Below are 22,459 nucleotides of genomic sequence, written 5' to 3'. Positions count from 1 at the left end.
ATATAATGGGTTACTGTGATCACTGGTCCTGTATGTGCTGGATATACGACACACAATACACTATGTATGACACATACAATGGGTTACTGTGATTGCTGGTCCTGTATGTGCTGGATATATGACACACAATACACTATGTATAACAAATATAATGGGTTACTGTGATCGCTGGTCCTGTATATGCTGGAATTATGACACACAATACACTATGTATGACACATATAATGGGTTACTGTGATCACTGGTCCTGTATATGCTGGAATTATGACACACAATACACTATGTATAACACATATAATGGGTTACTGTGATCGCTGGTCCTGTATATGCTGGAATTATTACACACAATACACTATGTATGACACATATAATGGGTTACTGTAATCACTGGTCCTGTATATGCTGGAATTATGACACACAGTACACTATGTATGACACATATAATGGTTACTGTGATCACTGGTCCTGTATATGCTGGAATTAGGACACACAATACACTATGTATGACACATATAATGGTTACTGTGATCACTGATCCTGTATATGCTGGATATATGACACACAATACACTATGTATGGCACATATAATGGGTTACTGTGATCACTGGTCCTGTATATGCTGGAATTATGACACACAATATACTATGTATGACACATATAATGGGTTACTGTGATCGCTGGAACTGTATATGCTGGAATTATGACACACAATACACTATGTATGACACATATAATGGGTTACTGTGATCGCTGGTCCTGTATATGCTGGAATTATGACACACAATACACTATGTATGATGCAAATAATGGGTTACTGTGATCGCTGGTCCTGTATATACTGGAATTATGACACACAATACACTATGTATGACACATATAATGGTTACTGTGATCACTGGTCCTGTATATGCTGGAATTATGACACACAATACACTATGTATGACACATATAATGGGTTACTGTGATCACTGGTCCTGTATATGCTGGAATTATGACACACAATACACTATGTATGACACATATAATGGGTTACTGTGATCATTGGTCCTGTATATGCTGGAATTATGACACACAATACACTATGTATGACACATATAATGGGTTACTGTGATCGCAGGTCCTGTATATGCTGGAATTATGACACACAATACACTATGTATGACACATATAATGGGTTACTGTGATCACTGGTCCTGTATATGCTGGAATTATGACACACAATACACTATGTATGACACATATAATGGTTACTGTGATCACTGGTACTGTATATGCTGGAATTATGACACACAATACACTATGTATGACACATATAATGGGTTACTGTGATCACTGGTCCTGTATATGCTGGAATTATGACACACAATACACTATGTTTGACACATATAATGGGTTACTGTGATCACTGGCCCTGTATATGCTGGAATTATGACACACAATACACTATGTATGACACATATAATGGGTTACTGTGATCACTGGTCCTGTATATGCTGGAATTATGACACACAATACACTATGTATGACACATATAATGGGTTACTGTGATCTCTGGTCCTGTATATGCTGGAATTATGACACACAATACACTATGTATGACACATATAATGGGTTACTGTGATCGCTGGTTCTGTATATACTGGAATTATGACACACAATACACTATGTATGACATATATAATGGGTTACTGTGATAACTGGTCCTGTATATGCTGGAATTATGACACACAATACACTATGTATGACATATAATGGTTACTGTGATCACTGGTCCTGTATATGCTGGAATTATGACACACAATACACTATGTATGACACATATAATGGGTTCCTGTGATCGCTGGTCCTGTATTTGCTGGAATGATGACACACAATACACTATGTATGACACATATAATGGGTTACTGTGATCGCTAGTCCTGTATATGCTGGATATATGACACATAATACACTATGTATGATGCATAATAAAGCTGAATAAATGCTAATTCTGCCCACTTCATGGACTGGCCACACTCACGCTAATGTCAGGCATTTGGAAACCTCTCTCTAGAAATCCTGCATTTGGCACTGGAACGGTGTGAGGTACACGCATACTGACCCAAATGCTGGAACAGGAGGTCATGTAGACGGTTATAAGATTTTGCTGAGGTGAGAGAGATCCTGGCAGGGGCGTATCTATAATGGTTGCCTGGTGTGCGGGGCACATGGGCCCCCGGGTACAGGGGGGCCCACACCACACACCCTGCACCCATAGGTAACTATACTTACCTCTCCGCCGATTCCTGAAATGCTGCTCCGCAGCGCCAGACTGGCACTGAGGTGCAGCAAACACTCACTGGGAAATTGGCGGCCGCCATTTTCCCAGTGATCTGCGCAGAGAAGAAAGTAGGCACGGGCACCATTTTCCCGGAGACCCGCACATGTGCTGTAGATTCTGGCATGAAGCCAGAATATACAGCTCTCAGTGCCGCTGAGCCGCCATCAGAGAGGACGGGGCCCAAACGGAGGCTGCACATAGGCCCCCTTCTCTCTTAAAATGCCCCTGGATCCTGGCACCGAGATGCCTCAACCTCACCACCCACCGATGCCTCTCACCATGTCCTCAGATCTGGTGGAGGTTGTGCATTAGCTGAAACTTTAATAGAATAGACTGTACTATCAGATGACTGACCATAGGAAAACAGGTTTATTGGTGCAAAAATATCAATGTAAGAAAACATTTAGGGCAAAACTGGAATATGTGATAGTAATGATATATTTAGGACATTATGTACTGTATATGTGATAGTAATGATATATGTAGGACATACTGTACTGTATATGTGATAGTAATGATATATTTAGGACATACTGTACTGTATATGTGATAGTAATGATATATGTAGGACATACTGTACTGTATATGTGATAGTAATGATATATGTAGGACATACTGTACTGTATATGTGATAGTAATGATATATGTAGGACATACTGTACTGTACATGTGATAGTAATGATATATTTAGGACATACTGTACTGTACATGTGATAGTAATGATATATTTAGGACATACTGTACTGTACATGTGATAGTAATGATATATGTAGGACATACTGTACTGTATATGTGATAGTAATGATATATTTAGGACATACTGTACTGTGTATGTGATAGTAATGATATATTTAGGACATACTCTACTGTACATGTGATAGTAATGATATATTTAGGACATACTGTACTGTATATGTGATAGTAATGATATATTTAGGACATACTGTACTGTATATGTGATAGTAATGATATATTTAAGACATACTGTACTGTATATGTGATAGTAATGATATATTTAGGACATACTGTACTGTACATGTGATAGTAATGATATATTTAGGACATACTGTACTGTATATGTGATAGTAATGATATATTTAGGACATACTGTACTGTATATGTGATAGTAATGATATATTTAGGACATACTGTACTGTACATGTGATAGTAATGATATATTTAGGACATACTGTACTGTATATGTGATAGTAATGATATATTTAGGACATACTGTACTGTATATGTGATAGTAATGATATATGTAGGACATACTGTACTGTGTATATGTGATAGTAATGATATATGTAGGACATACTGTACTGTATATGTGATAGTAATGATATATTTAGGACATACTGTACTGTACATGTGATAGTAATGATATATTTAGGACATACTGTACTGTATATGTGATAGTAATGATATATTTAGGACATACTGTACATGTGATAGTAATGATATATTTAGGACATACTGTACTGTATATGTGATAGTAATGATATATTTAGGACATACTGTACTGTATATGTGATAGTAATGATATATTTAGGACATACTGTACTGTACATGTGATAGTAATGATATATTTAGGACATACTGTACTGTACATGTGATAGTAATGATATATTTAGGACATACTGTACATGTGATAGTAATGATATATTTAGGACATACTGTACTGTATATGTGATAGTAATGATATATTTAGGACATACTGTACATGTGATAGTAATGATATATTTAGGACATACTGTACATGTGATAGTAATGACATATTTAGGACATACTGTACTGTATATGTGATAGTAATGATATATTTAGGACATACTGTACTGTACATGTGATAGTAATGACATATTTAGGATATACTGTACTGTATATGTGATAGTAATGATATATTTAGGACATACTGTACTGTACATGTGATAGTAATGATATATTTAGGACATACTGTACTGTATATGTGATAGTAATGATATATTTAGGACATACTGTACTGTATATGTGATAGTAATGATATATTTAGGACATACTGTACTGTACATGTGATAGTAATGATATATTTAGGACATACTGTACTGTATATGTGATAGTAATGATATATTTAGGACATACTGTACTGTATATGTGATAGTAATGATATATGTAGGACATACTGTACTGTACATGTGATAGTAATGATATATTTAGGACATACTGTACTGTATATGTGATAGTAATGATATATTTAGGACATACTGTACTGTATATGTGATAGTAATGATATATGTAGGACATACTGTACTGTATGTGATAGTAATGATATATTTAGGACATACTGTACTGTATATGTGATAGTAATGATATATTTAGGACATACTGTACTGTACATGTGATAGTAATGATATATTTAGGACATACTGTACTGTATATGTGATAGTAATGATATATGTAGGACATACTGTACTGTATATGTGATAGTAATGATATTTTTAGGACATACTGTACTGTGTATGTGATAGTAATGATATATTTAGGACATACTGTACTGTATATGTGATAGTAATGATATATTTAGGACATACTGTACTGTATATGTGATAGTAATGATATATTTAGGACATACTGTACTGTACATGTGATAGTAATGATATATTTAGGACATACTGTACATGTGATAGTAATGATATATTTAGGACATACTGTACTGTATATGTGATAGTAATGATATATTTAGGACATACTGTACTGTACATGTGATAGTAATGATATATGTAGGACATACTGTACTGTATATGTGATAGTAATGATATATTTAGGACATACTGTACTGTATATGTGATAGTAAAAATATAGGTAGGATATACTGTACTGTATATGTGATAGTAATGATATATGTAGGACATACTGTACTGTATATGTGATAGTAATGATATATTTAGGACATACTGTACTGTATATGTGATAGTAAAAATATATGTAGGATATACTGTACTGTATATGTGATAGTAATGATATATGTAGGACATACTGTACTGTATATGTGATAGTAATTATATATTTAGGATATACTGTACTGTATATGTGATAGTAATGATATATTTAGGACATACTGTACTGTACATGTGATAGTAATGATATATTTAGGACATACTGTACTGTACATGTGATAGTAATGATATATGTAGGACATACTGTACTGTACATGTGATAGTAATGATATATTTAGGACATACTGTACTGTACATGTGATAGTAATGATATATGTAGGACATACTGTACTGTATATGTGATAGCAATGATATATTTAGGACATACTGTACTGTATATGTGATAGTAATGATATATTTAGGACATACTGTACTGTACATGTGATAGTAATGATATATTTAGGACATACTGTACTGTGCATGTGATAGTAATGATATATTTAGGACATACTGTATATGTGATAGTAATGATATATTTAGGACATACTGTACTGTATATGTGATAGTAATGATATATTTAGGACATACTGTACTGTGTATGTGATAGTAATGATATATGTAGGACATACTGTACTGTATATGTGATAGTAATGATATATTTAGGACATACTGTACTGTATATGTGATAGTAATGATATATGTAGGACATAATGTACATGTGATAGTAATGATATATTTAGGACATACTGTACTGTATATGTGATAGTAATGATATATGTAGGACATACTGTACTGTATATGTGATAGTAATGATATATTTAGGACATACTGTACTGTATATGTGATAGTAATGATATATTTAGGACATACTGTACTGTATATGTGATAGTAATGATATATTTAGGACATACTGTACTGTATATGTGATAGTAATGATATATGTAGGACATACTGTGTATGTGATAGTAATGATATATTTAGGACATACTGTACTGTACATGTGATAGTAATGATATATTTAGGACATACTGTACTGTATATGTGATAGTAATGATATATTTAGGACATACTGTACTGTATATGTGATAGTAATGATATATTTAGGACATACTGTATATGTGATAGTAATGATATATTTAGGACATACTGTACTGTATATGTGATAGTAATGATATATTTAGGACATACTGTACATGTGATAGTAATGATATATTTAGGACATACTGTACTGTATATGTGATAGTAATGATATATTTAGGACATACTGTACTGTATATGTGATAGTAATGATATATTTAGGACATACTGTACTGTATATGTGATAGTAATGATATATTTAGGACATACTGTACATGTGATAGTAATTATATATTTAGGATATACTGTACTGTATATGTGATAGTAATGATATATGTAGGATATACTGTACTGTATAAGTGATAGTAATGATATATTTAGGACATACTGTACTGTACATGTGATAGTAATGATATATGTAGGACATACTGTACTGTATATGTGATAGTAATGATATATGTAGGACATACTGTACTGTATATGTGATAGTAATGATATATTTAGGACATACTGTACTGTAAATGTGATAGTAATGATATATGTAGGACATACTGTATATGTGATAGTAATGAAATATGTAGGACATACTGTACTGTATATGTGATAGTAATGATATATGTAGGACATACTGTACTGTATATGTGATAGTAATGATATATTTAGGACATACTGTACTGTACATGTGATAGTAATGATATATGTAGGACATACTGTACTGTATATGTGATAGTAATGATATATTTAGGACATACTGTACAGTACATGTGATAGTAATGATATATTTAGGACATATTGTACTGTACATGTGATAGTAATGATATATGTAGGACATACTGTACTGTATATGTGATAGTAATGATATATTTAGGACATACTGTACTGTATATGTGATAGTAATGATATATGTAGGACATACTGTACTGTACATGTGATAGTAATGATATATTTAGGACATACTGTACTGTATGTGATAGTAATGATATAAGTAGGACATACTGTACTGTATATGTGATAGTAATGATATATTTAGAACATACTGTACAGTACATGTGATAGTAATGATATATTTAGGACATACTGTACTGTACATGTGATAGTAATGATATATGTAGGACATACTGTACTGTACATGTGATAGTAATGATATATGTAGGACATACTGTACTGTACATGTGATAGTAATGATATATTTAGGACATACTGTACTGTACATGTGATAGTAATGATATATTTAGGACATACTGTACTGTACATGTGATAGTAATGATATATTTAGGACATACTGTACTGTACATGTGATAGTAATGATATATGTAGGACATACTGTACTGTATATGTGATAGTAATGATATATGTAGGACATACTGTACTGTACATGTGATAGTAATGATATATTTAGGACATACTGTACTGTGTATGTGATAGTAATGATATATTTAGGACATACTGTACTGTATATGTGATAGTAATGATATATGTAGGACATACTGTACTGTACATGTGATAGTAATGATATATTTAGGACATACTGTACAGTACATGTGATAGTAATGATATATGTAGGACATACTGTACTGTATATGTGATAGTAATGATATATGTAGGACATACTGTACATGTGATAGTAATGATATATGTAGGACATACTGTACTGTACATGTGATAGTAATGATATATTTAGGACATACTGTACTGTACATGTGATAGTAATGATATATTTAGGACATACTGTACTGTATATGTGATAGTAATGATATATGTAGGACATACTGTACATGTGATAGTAATGATATATGTAGGACATACTGTACTGTACATGTGATAGTAATGATATATTTAGGACATACTGTACTGTATATGTGATAGTAATGATATATTTAGGACATACTGTACATGTGATAGTAATTATATATTTAGGACATACTGTACTGTATATGTGATAGTAATGATATATTTAGGACATACTGTACTGTATATGTGATAGTAATGATATATTTAGGACATACTGTACTGTATATGTGATAGTAATGATATATTTAGGACATACTGTATATGTGATAGTAATGATATATTTAGGACATACTGTATATGTGATAGTAATGATATATTTAGGACATACTGTACTGTATATGTGATAGTAATGATATATTTAGGACATACTGTACTGTATATGTGATAGTAATGATATATTTAGGACATACTGTACTGTACATGTGATAGTAATGATATATTTAGGACATACTGTACTGTATATGTGATAGTAATGATATATGTAGGACATACTGTACTGTGCATGTGATAGTAATGATATATGTAGGACATACTGTATATGTGATAGTAATGATATATTTAGGACATACTGTACTGTATATGTGATAGTAATGATATATTTAGGACATACTGTACATGTGATAGTAATGATATATTTAGGACATACTGTACTGTATATGTGATAGTAATGATATATTTAGGACATACTGTACTGTATATGTGATAGTAATGATATATTTAGGACATACTGTACTGTATATGTGATAGTAATGATATATTTAGGACATACTGTACATGTGATAGTAATTATATATTTAGGATATACTGTACTGTATATGTGATAGTAATGATATATGTAGGATATACTGTACTGTATAAGTGATAGTAATGATATATTTAGGACATACTGTACTGTACATGTGATAGTAATGATATATGTAGGACATACTGTACTGTATATGTGATAGTAATGATATATGTAGGACATACTGTACTGTATATGTGATAGTAATGATATATTTAGGACATACTGTACTGTAAATGTGATAGTAATGATATATGTAGGACATACTGTATATGTGATAGTAATGAAATATGTAGGACATACTGTACTGTATATGTGATAGTAATGATATATGTAGGACATACTGTACTGTATATGTGATAGTAATGATATATTTAGGACATACTGTACTGTACATGTGATAGTAATGATATATGTAGGACATACTGTACTGTATATGTGATAGTAATGATATATTTAGGACATACTGTACAGTACATGTGATAGTAATGATATATTTAGGACATATTGTACTGTACATGTGATAGTAATGATATATGTAGGACATACTGTACTGTATATGTGATAGTAATGATATATTTAGGACATACTGTACTGTATATGTGATAGTAATGATATATGTAGGACATACTGTACTGTACATGTGATAGTAATGATATATTTAGGACATACTGTACTGTATGTGATAGTAATGATATAAGTAGGACATACTGTACTGTATATGTGATAGTAATGATATATTTAGAACATACTGTACAGTACATGTGATAGTAATGATATATTTAGGACATACTGTACTGTACATGTGATAGTAATGATATATGTAGGACATACTGTACTGTACATGTGATAGTAATGATATATGTAGGACATACTGTACTGTACATGTGATAGTAATGATATATTTAGGACATACTGTACTGTACATGTGATAGTAATGATATATTTAGGACATACTGTACTGTACATGTGATAGTAATGATATATTTAGGACATACTGTACTGTACATGTGATAGTAATGATATATGTAGGACATACTGTACTGTATATGTGATAGTAATGATATATGTAGGACATACTGTACTGTACATGTGATAGTAATGATATATTTAGGACATACTGTACTGTGTATGTGATAGTAATGATATATTTAGGACATACTGTACTGTATATGTGATAGTAATGATATATGTAGGACATACTGTACTGTACATGTGATAGTAATGATATATTTAGGACATACTGTACAGTACATGTGATAGTAATGATATATGTAGGACATACTGTACTGTATATGTGATAGTAATGATATATGTAGGACATACTGTACATGTGATAGTAATGATATATGTAGGACATACTGTACTGTACATGTGATAGTAATGATATATTTAGGACATACTGTACTGTACATGTGATAGTAATGATATATTTAGGACATACTGTACTGTATATGTGATAGTAATGATATATGTAGGACATACTGTACATGTGATAGTAATGATATATGTAGGACATACTGTACTGTACATGTGATAGTAATGATATATTTAGGACATACTGTACTGTATATGTGATAGTAATGATATATTTAGGACATACTGTACATGTGATAGTAATTATATATTTAGGACATACTGTACTGTATATGTGATAGTAATGATATATTTAGGACATACTGTACTGTATATGTGATAGTAATGATATATTTAGGACATACTGTACTGTATATGTGATAGTAATGATATATTTAGGACATACTGTATATGTGATAGTAATGATATATTTAGGACATACTGTATATGTGATAGTAATGATATATTTAGGACATACTGTACTGTATATGTGATAGTAATGATATATTTAGGACATACTGTACTGTATATGTGATAGTAATGATATATTTAGGACATACTGTACTGTACATGTGATAGTAATGATATATTTAGGACATACTGTACTGTATATGTGATAGTAATGATATATGTAGGACATACTGTACTGTGCATGTGATAGTAATGATATATGTAGGACATACTGTATATGTGATAGTAATGATATATTTAATCCATACTGTACTGTACATGTGATAGTAATGATATATGTAGGACATACTGTACTGTGCATGTGATAGTAATGATATATGTAGGACATACTGTATATGTGATAGTAATGATATATTTAGGACATACTGTATTGTACATGTGATAGTAATGATATATGTAGGACATACTGTGTATGTGATAGTAATGATATATTTAATCCATACTGTACTGTACATGTGATAGTAATGATATATTTAGGACATAATGTACATGTGATAGTAATGATATATTTAGGACATACTGTACATGTGATAGTAATGATATATGTAGGACATACTGTACTGTATATGTGATAGTAATGATATATGTAGGACATACTGTACTGTACATGTGATAGTAATGATATATGTAGGACATACTGTACTGTACATGTGATAGTAATGATATATTTAGGACATACTGTACTGTACATGTGATAGTAATGATATATTTAGGACATACTGTACTGTACATGTGATAGTAATGATATATTTAGGACATACTGTACTGTACATGTGATAGTAATGATATATGTAGGACATACTGTACTGTATATGTGATAGTAATGATATATGTAGGACATACTGTACTGTACATGTGATAGTAATGATATATTTAGGACATACTGTACTGTGTATGTGATAGTAATGATATATTTAGGACATACTGTACTGTATATGTGATAGTAATGATATATGTAGGACATACTGTACTGTACATGTGATAGTAATGATATATTTAGGACATACTGTACAGTACATGTGATAGTAATGATATATGTAGGACATACTGTACTGTATATGTGATAGTAATGATATATGTAGGACATACTGTACTGTATATGTGATAGTAATGATATATGTAGGACATACTGTACTGTACATGTGATAGTAATGATATATTTAGGACATACTGTACTGTACATGTGATAGTAATGATATATTTAGGACATACTGTACTGTATATGTGATAGTAATGATATATTTAGGACATACTGTACATGTGATAGTAATTATATATTTAGGACATACTGTACTGTATATGTGATAGTAATGATATATTTAGGACATACTGTACTGTATATGTGATAGTAATGATATATTTAGGACATACTGTACTGTATATGTGATAGTAATGATATATTTAGGACATACTGTACTGTACATGTGATAGTAATGATATATTTAGGACATACTGTACTGTATATGTGATAGTAATGATATATGTAGGACATACTGTACTGTGCATGTGATAGTAATGATATATGTAGGACATACTGTATATGTGATAGTAATGATATATTTAATCCATACTGTACTGTACATGTGATAGTAATGATATATGTAGGACATACTGTACTGTGCATGTGATAGTAATGATATATGTAGGACATACTGTATATGTGATAGTAATGATATATTTAGGACATACTGTATTGTACATGTGATAGTAATGATATATGTAGGACATACTGTGTATGTGATAGTAATGATATATTTAATCCATACTGTACTGTACATGTGATAGTAATGATATATTTAGGACATAATGTACATGTGATAGTAATGATATATTTAGGACATACTGTACATGTGATAGTAATGATATATGTAGGACATACTGTACTGTATATGTGATAGTATTTCCAGAACACGGTCCCATGTACACTGCAGTGAATGCACACGTCAGCACTAGGATAATGTCGGTTTTGCCCTCTCTCCTTAGATCCATGTCGTCCATTTTTCCACTGAGTATGAGAGTTTGGATGCCGCCAAAACCCAACCCGGAGGTCTTGCAGTGCTGGGAGCCTTCATACAGGTAAGTGGTCATTGTACAGGTGTTGTGGGGTGTGAGAGCCTTCATACAGGTAAGTGGTCATTGTACAGGTGTTGTGGGGTGTGTGAGCCTTCCAGCTGGGCCTGTATTGTAGCCCGGTCTGAACAGCTGATCCTGAACTTTGGCCCTCATTCAGAGCCGTACGCTCTGAATGAGGGCCGCCCTCCATAATTATGGAGCGTCCTCCTGGACACTCGTATAGCTGTGGGTCAACACCCACAGCCTATACGAGCATGCAGTTTGATGGCCGCGATGGTCTCGACCATCGCGACCATCGCCACTGCGAGCCGGAGCCTGCGGTTGAGTTTTTCAACCGCAAGTCCCGGAGTGATTTTGGCTCTATCAGAGCCAAAATCACTCCCACTGACATCACTAGTGATGTCAGTGGGCCGGCTTCTGACGGTAGGCGTTCCCTTGGGAACGCCCCCATCTGGGAGGCACGCCCCCGGCACGCCCACCAAAGGGGGCGTGCTGTCAATCAACATCGACAGCACGCCCCCTTTCATCAGACACAACGAGCGAAGGAAAGTCCTTCGCTCGTCGCGTCTGGCGCGTGCACACGACGGAGCTCCCGCCGTCATGCGCAGTGCACAACATCGACCCACTTGCGAGCGGACAGCCGCTTGCGGGTGGGTCTGAATCAGGCCCTTTGTTCTTTATAAAGAGATTAATGATGATGGGGAAAGCCTGGTTCTCACTGGGGACATACCTGTATAGCAGCTGTACAGCATTGTACATTACCTAAGAACCATCTTATCACACAAACCCATGACCATAGATGAGACCATATCAGTAACCACAGAACACACCCATGGTATATAAGGGGGATGAGGAGGGGAAGTCACAGAACCAGCACAGACATCATTTCATTGGAGTCTATCAGGGGTTGGGTAGAATTTGCCATTATGTCTGAATAAGTAACTGCAATGTCACCTTCATGGCCATAAGGTCAACAGTCAAATGGTCGACAGCATCAAAAGGTGAATAAATGTTGACTGTTAAAATGTAGACAAATCAAACTCTCTACATAGCTAAAAGCAGTAACAGTGATCCTGTCCTGTCTGCCTGATTGCTAATAGTAACTTACAGTCTGATTGTAATTAGCATGTTACCGTCTATGTGCGATGAGCTGCTGTGGAACTACACATGCCAGCATGGTAATGTTATTATTAATAGTTTCATATATAGGGCCCGATTCAGACCCGCTCGTTAGGCTGCGTTCGCATGTATCTGGCTGATTTTCGCTATCTGCACATGCGTAAAAGACGCAGTGCACGAACCAGTCACTGTGATCGGGAATTGATCGCACACCAGCCGTAGACTGCTCGCTAGATCGAGTGACAGAAAGTGCCGGTTGTGGGTGGTGACAGGGTATGGTCAATGAAAACGTGGGTGTCGTGGTGCGAACGCAGTTTCTAAGACGTGCATAATTAAGAAGCCGCGTCATTGTACACGTCATCGGGCTGTTTAAAGCACTGCAGCACTCGCAGAGCTCGCAGTAAGGTAGGGTCAACCACAAGAACTGTGTATCCCTCTGATGGTTCTCGATGTTACCGATTGTTATATACACTTCCTGGAGATGACGAAGGGAAAGGGGCGTCATAAGACTGGCTTGCGATCGCACTGCCGTCACACGCTATGACATAGTGGGCGTACTAATGTCTTGCCATGCGATCGCAGCTTTTGCATATATTAGCTGTTGAGCGTCTGCGTGCGAACGCATGTAGCGAGCGGGTCTGAATCGACCCCATAGTGCAGAATATTCCTTTGTGCTTTACAATTGGAAACAACAGTAATAGAACAAAACTGGGTAATAACAGACAGACAGAGCCCCGTATTCAATTGAGGCGAAAAGTCTGTATCCACGATACTTTTTTGCAGATGACGTAATTTTCGCCTGTTTTGACTTTACTCCGTATTCAATTTGAAATACTTTCTGCCTAGGCATTAAGTCAATGCAATGTAATAGGCGGTGAAGTATAGCCTATGAATAGCAGGCGGAAAAAAATGCAGAATTGGGGTTTTGGGGTGCAACATTGCAGGAACCCCGTGCGGCCTTCAGACAGTCCCCCAAAGGAAATTTGTGTCAAAAAAATGTAAAAAAAACACTTAAGGACACCCCAAAAAATGACTGAAAAAGGGGGCGAAAAAACAAAATGATGGGGTACAAAGTTAAAAACTAGCAAACTTGACTCTGGGGGGGTCCACAAGTATGCCCCAGGTGTTTTTTTCATTGCAGGTGCTTGCGACAGGTGGATTTTTCACAATTTTTTCAACTTCACTTTAGCAACTTTTAAATATGCTGACCCCCATTTTCAAGTACCCCAAATTTGCTGGTATAAGTTATTTTCAGGAAACAATACTCCTAAATACTATTCTGCATCAGGTATACAAAAACGCTATTTAGCAGCTATTGACCCAGTTTAAAAAGACCAAATACCTTCAGCAAGCCAAATCAGGGGGTACCATAGGGAACCCCCATGTCAGAGCATCTTTTAGGGGGTGTCAGGCTGATTTTCCCAAATCTGACAGTACTTTCCACTTAAGTTTCGCCGGGTCCCATTTTCGCAAACTGTGAATACGGGGTAAAGCGGGCACATGCGCAATACTTTTCCGACTACAAAACAGGCGAAGTAGGTGAAAAGTCCGGGATGGAGAAAAGTATCGCGGCTCGGCTCAAATTGAATATGGCTCATAGAGGTAGGAGGGCCCTGCTCGCAAGCTTACAATCTATAGGGAAATAGGTGATGATACACGAGGATATGTGCTATATATTGCATTATGGTCCAGCCAGATTGTAGGGGAGTTTGGTGACTGTATGAGACCCTCACACAGGAAAGTTGGGTCTGGAGGATAAGACAGTGAAGAAAGAGAAAATATACAACATTTAGTGAGGCTGTAAGAAGAGCTGTAATTATATAGGAAAGGTATGGAGGTTATGTGGGCTGTAAGAAGAGCTGTAATTAGATAGGAAAGCTATGGAGGTTATTTATGGACTGTAAGAAGAGCTGTAATTAGATAGGAAAGCTATGGAGGTTATGTGAGGACTGTAAGAAGAACTGTAATTAGATAGGAAAGCTGTGGAGGTTATGTGTGGGCTGTAAGAAGAGCTGTAATTAGATAGAAAGCTATGGAGGTTATGTGTGGGCTGTAAGAAGAGCTGTAATTAGATAGGAAAGCTATGGAGGTTATGTGTGGGCTGTAAGAAGAGCTGTAATTAGATAGGAAAGCTATGGAGGTTATGTATGAGCTGTAAGAAGATCTGTAATTAGATAGGAAAGCTATGGAGGTTATGTATGAGCTGTAAGAAGAGCTGTAATTATATAGGGAGCTATGGAGGTTAGGTGAGGGCTGTAAGAAGAGCTGTAATTGGATAGGAAAGCTATGGAGGTTATGTGTGGGCTGTAAGAAGAGCAGTAATTATATAGAAAAGCTATGGAGGTTATGTGAGGACTGTAAGAAGAGCTGTAATTAGATAGAAAGCTCTGGAGGTTATGTGTGGGCTGTAAGAAGAGCTGTAATTAGATAGGAAAGCTATGGAGGTTATGTGTGGACTGTAAGAAGAGCTGTAATTAGATAGGATAGCTATGGAGGTTATGTGTGGGCTGTAAGAAGAGCTGTAATTATATAGGAAAGCTATGGAGGTTATGTGAGGACTGTAAGAAGATCTGTAATTAGATGGGAAAGCTATGGAGGTTATGTGTGGGCTGTAAGAAGAGCTGTAATTAGATAGAAAGCTATGGAGGTTATGTGTGGGCTGTAAGAAGAGCTGTAATTATATAGGAAAGCTACGGAGGTTATGTGAGGACTGTAAGAAGAGCTGTAATTAGATAGAAAGCTCTGGAGGATATGTGTGGACTGTAAGAAGAGCTGTAATTAGATAGGATAGCTATGGAGGTTATGTGTGGGCTGTAAGAAGAGCTGTAATTATATAGGAAAGCTATGGAGGTTATGTGTGGGCTGTAAGAAGAGCTGTAATTAGATAGGAAAGCTATGGAGGTTATGTGAGGACTGTAAGAAGATCTGTAATTAGATAGGAAAGCTATGGAGGTTATGTGTGGGCTGTAAGAAGAGCTGTAATTAGATAGGAAAGCTATGGAGGTTATGTGTGGGCTGTAAGAAGAGCTGTAATTAGATAGAAAGCTATGGAGGTTATGTGTGGGCTGTAAGAAGAGCTGTAATTAGATAGGAAAGCTATGGAGGTTATGTGTGGGCTGTAAGAAGAGCTGTAATTAGATAGAAAGCTATGGAGGTTATGTGTGGGCTGTAAGAAGAGCTGTAATTATATAGGAAAGCTATGGAGGTTATGTGTGGGCTGTAAGAAGAGCTGTAATTATATAGGAAAGCTATGGAGGTTATGTGTGGGCTGTAAGAAGAGCTGTAATTAGATAGGAAAGCTTTGGAGGTTATGTGAGGGCTGTAAGAAGAGCTGTAATTGGATAGGAAAGCTATGGAGGTTATGTGAGGACTGTAAGAAGAGCTGTAATTATATAGGAAAGCTATGGAGGTTATGTGTGGGTTGTAAGAAGAGCTGTAATTAGATAGAAAGCTATGGAGGTTATGTGTGTGCTGTAAGAAGAGCTGTAAATGGATAGGAAAGCTATGGAGGTTATGTGTGGGCTGTAAGAAGAGCTGTAATTAGATAGGAAAGCTATGGAGGTTATGTGTGGGCTGTAAGAAGAGCTGTAATTAGATAGGAAAGCTATGGAGGTTATGTATGGACTGTAAGAAGAGCTGTAATTAGATAGGAAAGCTATGGAGGTTATGTGAGGACTGTAAGAAAAGCTGTAATTAGATAGGAAAGCTATGGAGGTTATGTGTGGGCTGTAAGAAGAGCTGTAATTAGATAGAAAGCTATGGAGGTTATGTGTGTGCTGTAAGAAGAGCTGTAATTAGATAGGAAAGCTATGGAGGTTATGTGTGGGCTATAAGAAGAGCTGTAATTAGATAGGAAAGCTATGGAGGTTATGTGTGGGCTGTTAGAAGAGCTGTAATTAGATAGGAAAGCTATGGAGGATATGTGTGGGCTGTTAGAAGAGCTGTAATTAGATAGGAAAGCTATGGAGGTTATGTGGGCTGTAAGAAGAGCTGTAATTATATAGGGAGCTATGGAGGTTATGTGAGGGCTGTAAGAAGAGCTGTATTTGGATAGGAAAGCTATGGAGGTTATGTGTGGGCTGTAAGAAGAGCTGTAATTATATAGAAAAGCTATGGAGGTTATGTGTGGGCTGTAAGAAGAGCTGTAATTAAATAGGAAAGCTATGGAGGTTATGTGTGGGCTGTAAGAAGAGCTGTAATTAGATAAGAAAGCTATGGAGGTTATGTGAGGACTGTAAGAAGAGCTGTAATTAGATAGAAAAGCTATGGAGGTTATGTGTGGGCTGTAAGAAGATCTGTAATTAGATAGGAAAGCTATGGAGGTTATGTGTGAGCTGTAAGAAGAGCTGTAATTAGATAGGAAAGCTATGGAGGTTATGTGAGGACTGTAAGAAGAGCTGTAATTAGATAGAAAGCTCTGGAGGTTATGTGTGGGCTGTAAGAAGAGCTGTAATTAGATAGGAAAGCTATGGAGGTTATGTGTGGACTGTAAGAAGAGCTGTAATTAGATAGGATAGCTATGGAGGTTATGTGTGGGCTGTAAGAAGAGCTGTAATTATATAGGAAAGCTATGGAGGTTATGTGAGGACTGTAAGAAGATCTGTAATTAGATAGGAAAGCTATGGAGGTTATGTGTGGGCTGTAAGAAGAGCTGTAATTAGATAGAAAGCTATGGAGGTTATGTGTGGGCTGTAAGAAGAGCTGTAATTATACAGGAAAGCTACGGAGGTTATGTGAGGACTGTAAGAAGAGCTGTAATTAGATAGAAAGCTCTGGAGGATATGTGTGGACTGTAAGAAGAGCTGTAATTAGATAGGATAGCTATGGAAGTTATGTGTGGGCTGTAAGAAGAGCTGTAATTATATAGGAAAGCTATGGAGGTTATGTGATGACTGTAAGAAGATCTGTAATTATATAGGAAAGCTATGGAGGTTATGTGTGGGCTGTAAGAAGAGCTGTAATTAGATAGAAAGCTATGGAGGTTATGTGTGTGCTGTAAGAAGAGCTGTAAATGGATAGGAAAGCTATGGAGGTTATGTGTGGGCTGTAAGAAGAGCTGTAATTAGATAGGAAAGCTATGGAGGTTATGTGGGCTGTAAGAAGAGCTGTAATTAGATAGGAAAGCTATGGAGGTTATGTATGGACTGTAAGAAGAGCTGTAATTAGATAGGAAAGCTATGGAGGTTATGTGAGGACTGTAAGAAGAGCTGTAATTAGATAGAAAAGCTTTGGAGGTTATGTGTGGGCTGTAAGAAGAGCTGTAATTAGATAGAAAGCTATGGAGGTTATGTGTGTGCTGTAAGAAGAGCTGTAGTTAGATAGGAAAGCTATGGAGGTTATGTGGGCTGTAAGAAGAGCTGTAATTATATAGGGAGCTATGGAGGTTATGTGAGGGCTGTAGGAAGAGCTGTATTTGGATAGGAAAGCTATGGAGGTTATGTGTGAGCTGTAAGAAGAGCTGTAATTAGATAGGAAAGCTATGGAGGTTATGTGAGGACTGTAAGAAGAGCTGTAATTAGATAGAAAGCTCTGGAGGTTATGTGTGGGCTGTAAGAAGAGCTGTAATTAGATAGGAAAGCTATGGAGGTTATGTGTGGACTGTAAGAAGAGCTGTAATTAGATAGGATAGCTATGGAGGTTATGTGTGGGCTGTAAGAAGAGCTGTAATTATATAGGAAAGCTATGGAGGTTATGTGAGGACTGTAAGAAGATCTGTAATTAGATAGGAAAGCTATGGAGGTTATGTGTGGGCTGTAAGAAGAGCTGTAATTAGTTAGAAAGCTATGGAGGTTATGTGTGGGCTGTAAGAAGAGCTGTAATTATATAGGAAAGCTACGGAGGTTATGTGAGGACTGTAAGAAGAGCTGTAATTAGATAGAAAGCTCTGGAGGATATGTGTGGACTGTAAGAAGAGCTGTAATTAGATATGATAGCTATGGAGGTTATGTGTGGGCTGTAAGAAGAGCTGTAATTATATAGGAAAGCTATGGAGGTTATGTGAGGACTGTAAGAAGATCTGTAATTAGATAGGAAAGCTATGGAGGTTATGTGTGGGATGTAAGAAGAGGTGTAATTAGATAGAAAGCTATGGAGGTTATGTGTGGGCTGTAAGAAGAGCTGTAATTAGATAGGAAAGCTATGGAGGTTATGTGTGGGCTGTAAGAAGAGCTATAATTAGATAGAAAGCTATGGAGGTTATGTGTGGGCTGTAAGAAGAGCTGTAATTATATAGGAAAGCTATGGAGGTTATGTGAGGACTGTAAGAAGAGCTGTAATTAGATAGAAAGCTATGGAGGTTATGTGTGGGCTGTAAGAAGAGCTGTAATTGGATAGGAAAGCTATGGAGGTTATGTGTGGGCTATAAGAAGAGCTGTAATTAGATAGGAAAGCTATGGAGGTTATGTGTGTGCTATAAGAAGAGCTGTAATTAGATAGGAAAGCTATGGAGGTTATGTGTGGGCTGTAAAAAGAGCTGTAATTAGATAGGAAAGCTATGGAGGTTATGTGAGGACTGTAAGAAGAGCTGTAATTAGATAGAAAGCTATGGAGGTTATGTGTGGGCTGTAAGAAGAGCTGTAATTAGATAGGAAAGCTATGGAGGTTATGTGTGGGCTGTAAGAAGAGCTGTAATTAGATAGGAAAGCTATGGAGGTTATGTGTGGGCTGTAAGAAGAGCTATAATTAGATAGAAAGCTATGGAGGTTATGTGTGGGCTGTAAGAAGAGCTGTAATTATATAGGAAAGCTATGGAGGTTATGTGAGGACTGTAAGAAGAGCTGTAATTAGATAGAAAGCTATGGAGGTTATGTGTGGGCTGTAAGAAGAGCTGTAATTGGATAGGAAAGCTATGGAGGTTATGTGTGGGCTGTAAGAAGAGCTGTAATTAGATAGGAAAGCTATGGAGGTTATGTGTGTGCTATAAGAAGAGCTGTAATTAGATAGGAAAGCTATGGAGGTTATGTGTGGGCTGTAAAAAGAGCTGTAATTAGATAGGAAAGCTATGGAGGTTAAGTGAGGACTGTAAGAAGAGCTGTAATTAGATAGAAAGCTATGGAGGTTATGTGTGGGCTGTAAGAAGAGCTGTAATTAGATAGCAAAGCTATGGAGGTTATGTGTGGGCTGTAAGAAGAGCTGTAAATAGATAGAAAGCTATGGAGGCTATGTGTGGGCTGTAAGAAGAGCTGTAATTATATAGAAAAGCTATGGAGGTTATGTGAGGACTGTAAGAAGAGCTGTATTTAGATAGAAAGCTATGGAGGTTATGTGTGGGCTGTAAGAAGAGCTGTAATTGGATAGGAAAGCTATGGAGGTTATGTGTGGGCTGTAAGAAGAGCTGTAATTATATAGGAAAGCTATGGAGGTTATGTATGGACTGTAAGAAGATCTGTAATTAGATAGGAAAGCTATGGAGGTTATGTGTGAGCTGTAAGAAGAGCTGTAATTAGATAGGAAAGCTATGGAGGTTATGTGTGAGCTGTAAGAAGAGCGGTAATAATATAGGAAAGCTATGGAGTTTATGTGATCTGTAAGAAGAGCTGTAATTAGATAGGAAAGCTATGGAGGTTATGTGTGGACTGTAAGAAGAGCTGTAATTAGATAGGAAACCTATGGAAGTTATGTGGGCTGTAAGAAGAGCTGTAAATAGATAGGAAAGCTATGGAGGTTATGTGGGCTGTAAGAAGAGCTGTAATTATATAGAAAAGCTATGGAGGTTATGTGTGGGCTGTAAGAAGAGCTGTAATTAGATAGGGAGCTATGGAGGTTATGTGGGCTGTATGAAGAGCTGTAATTATATAGAAAAGCTATGGAGGTTATGTGTGGGCTGTAAGAAGAGCTGTAATTATATAGGAAAGCTATGGAGGTTATGTATGGACTGTAAGAAGAGCTGTAATTGGATAGGAAAGCTATGGATGTTATGTGTGGGCTGTAAGAAGAGCTGTAATTATATAGGAAAGCTATGGCGGTTATGTGTGGGCTGTAAGAAGAGCTGTAATTATATAGGAAAGCTATGGAGGTTATGTGTGGGCTGTAAGAAGAGCTGTAATTATATAGGAAAGCTATGGAGGTTATGTGTGAGCTGTAAGAAGAGCTGTAATTAGATAGAAAGCTATGGAGGTTATGTGTGGGCTGTAATTAGATAGAAAGCTATGGAGGTTATGTGAGGACTGTAAGAAGAGCTGTAATTGGATAGGAAAGCTATGGAGGTTATGTATGAGCTGTAAGAAGAGCTGTAATTAGATAGGAAAGCTATGGAGGTTATGTGTGGGCTGTAAGAAGAGCTGTAATTAGATAGGGAAGCTATGGAGGTTATGTGTGGGCTGTAAGAAGAGCTGTAATTAGATAGGAAAGCTATGGAGGTTATGCATGAGCAGTAAGAAGAGCTGTAATTAGATAGGAAAGCTATAGAGGTTATGTGTGGGCTGTAAGAAGAGCTGTAATTAGATAGGGAAGCTATGGAGGTTATGTGTGGGCTGTAAGAAGAGCTGTAATTAGATAGGAAAGCTATGGAGGTTATGTGGGCTGTAAGAAGAGCTGTAATTAGATAGGAAAGCTATGGAG

The 22,459-nt window shown here is 35.9% G+C and overlaps 1 long non-coding RNA gene across 1 annotated transcript in view; it reads left to right on the top strand.

Moving 5' to 3' along the window:
- LOC148473214 (uncharacterized) overlaps window positions 1-22,459 on the top strand; it is a 526,460-nt gene that overhangs the window by 224,875 nt on the left and 279,126 nt on the right. Inside the window, exon 2 of the long non-coding RNA XR_015872989.1 lies at window positions 12,692-12,784. This is a non-coding gene — a long non-coding RNA (uncharacterized LOC148473214). The remainder of the gene's footprint in view (window positions 1-12,691; window positions 12,785-22,459) is intronic.

The sequence above is a fragment of the Taudactylus pleione genome, unplaced genomic scaffold (genome assembly GCF_031769625.1).
Source record: "Taudactylus pleione unplaced genomic scaffold, aTauple2 ptg000956l, whole genome shotgun sequence".
Lineage (NCBI taxonomy): Eukaryota > Metazoa > Chordata > Amphibia > Anura > Myobatrachidae > Taudactylus > Taudactylus pleione.
Note: the sequence above shows the minus strand (reverse complement) of the source record. Positions and strands in the feature narration are given on the sequence as shown.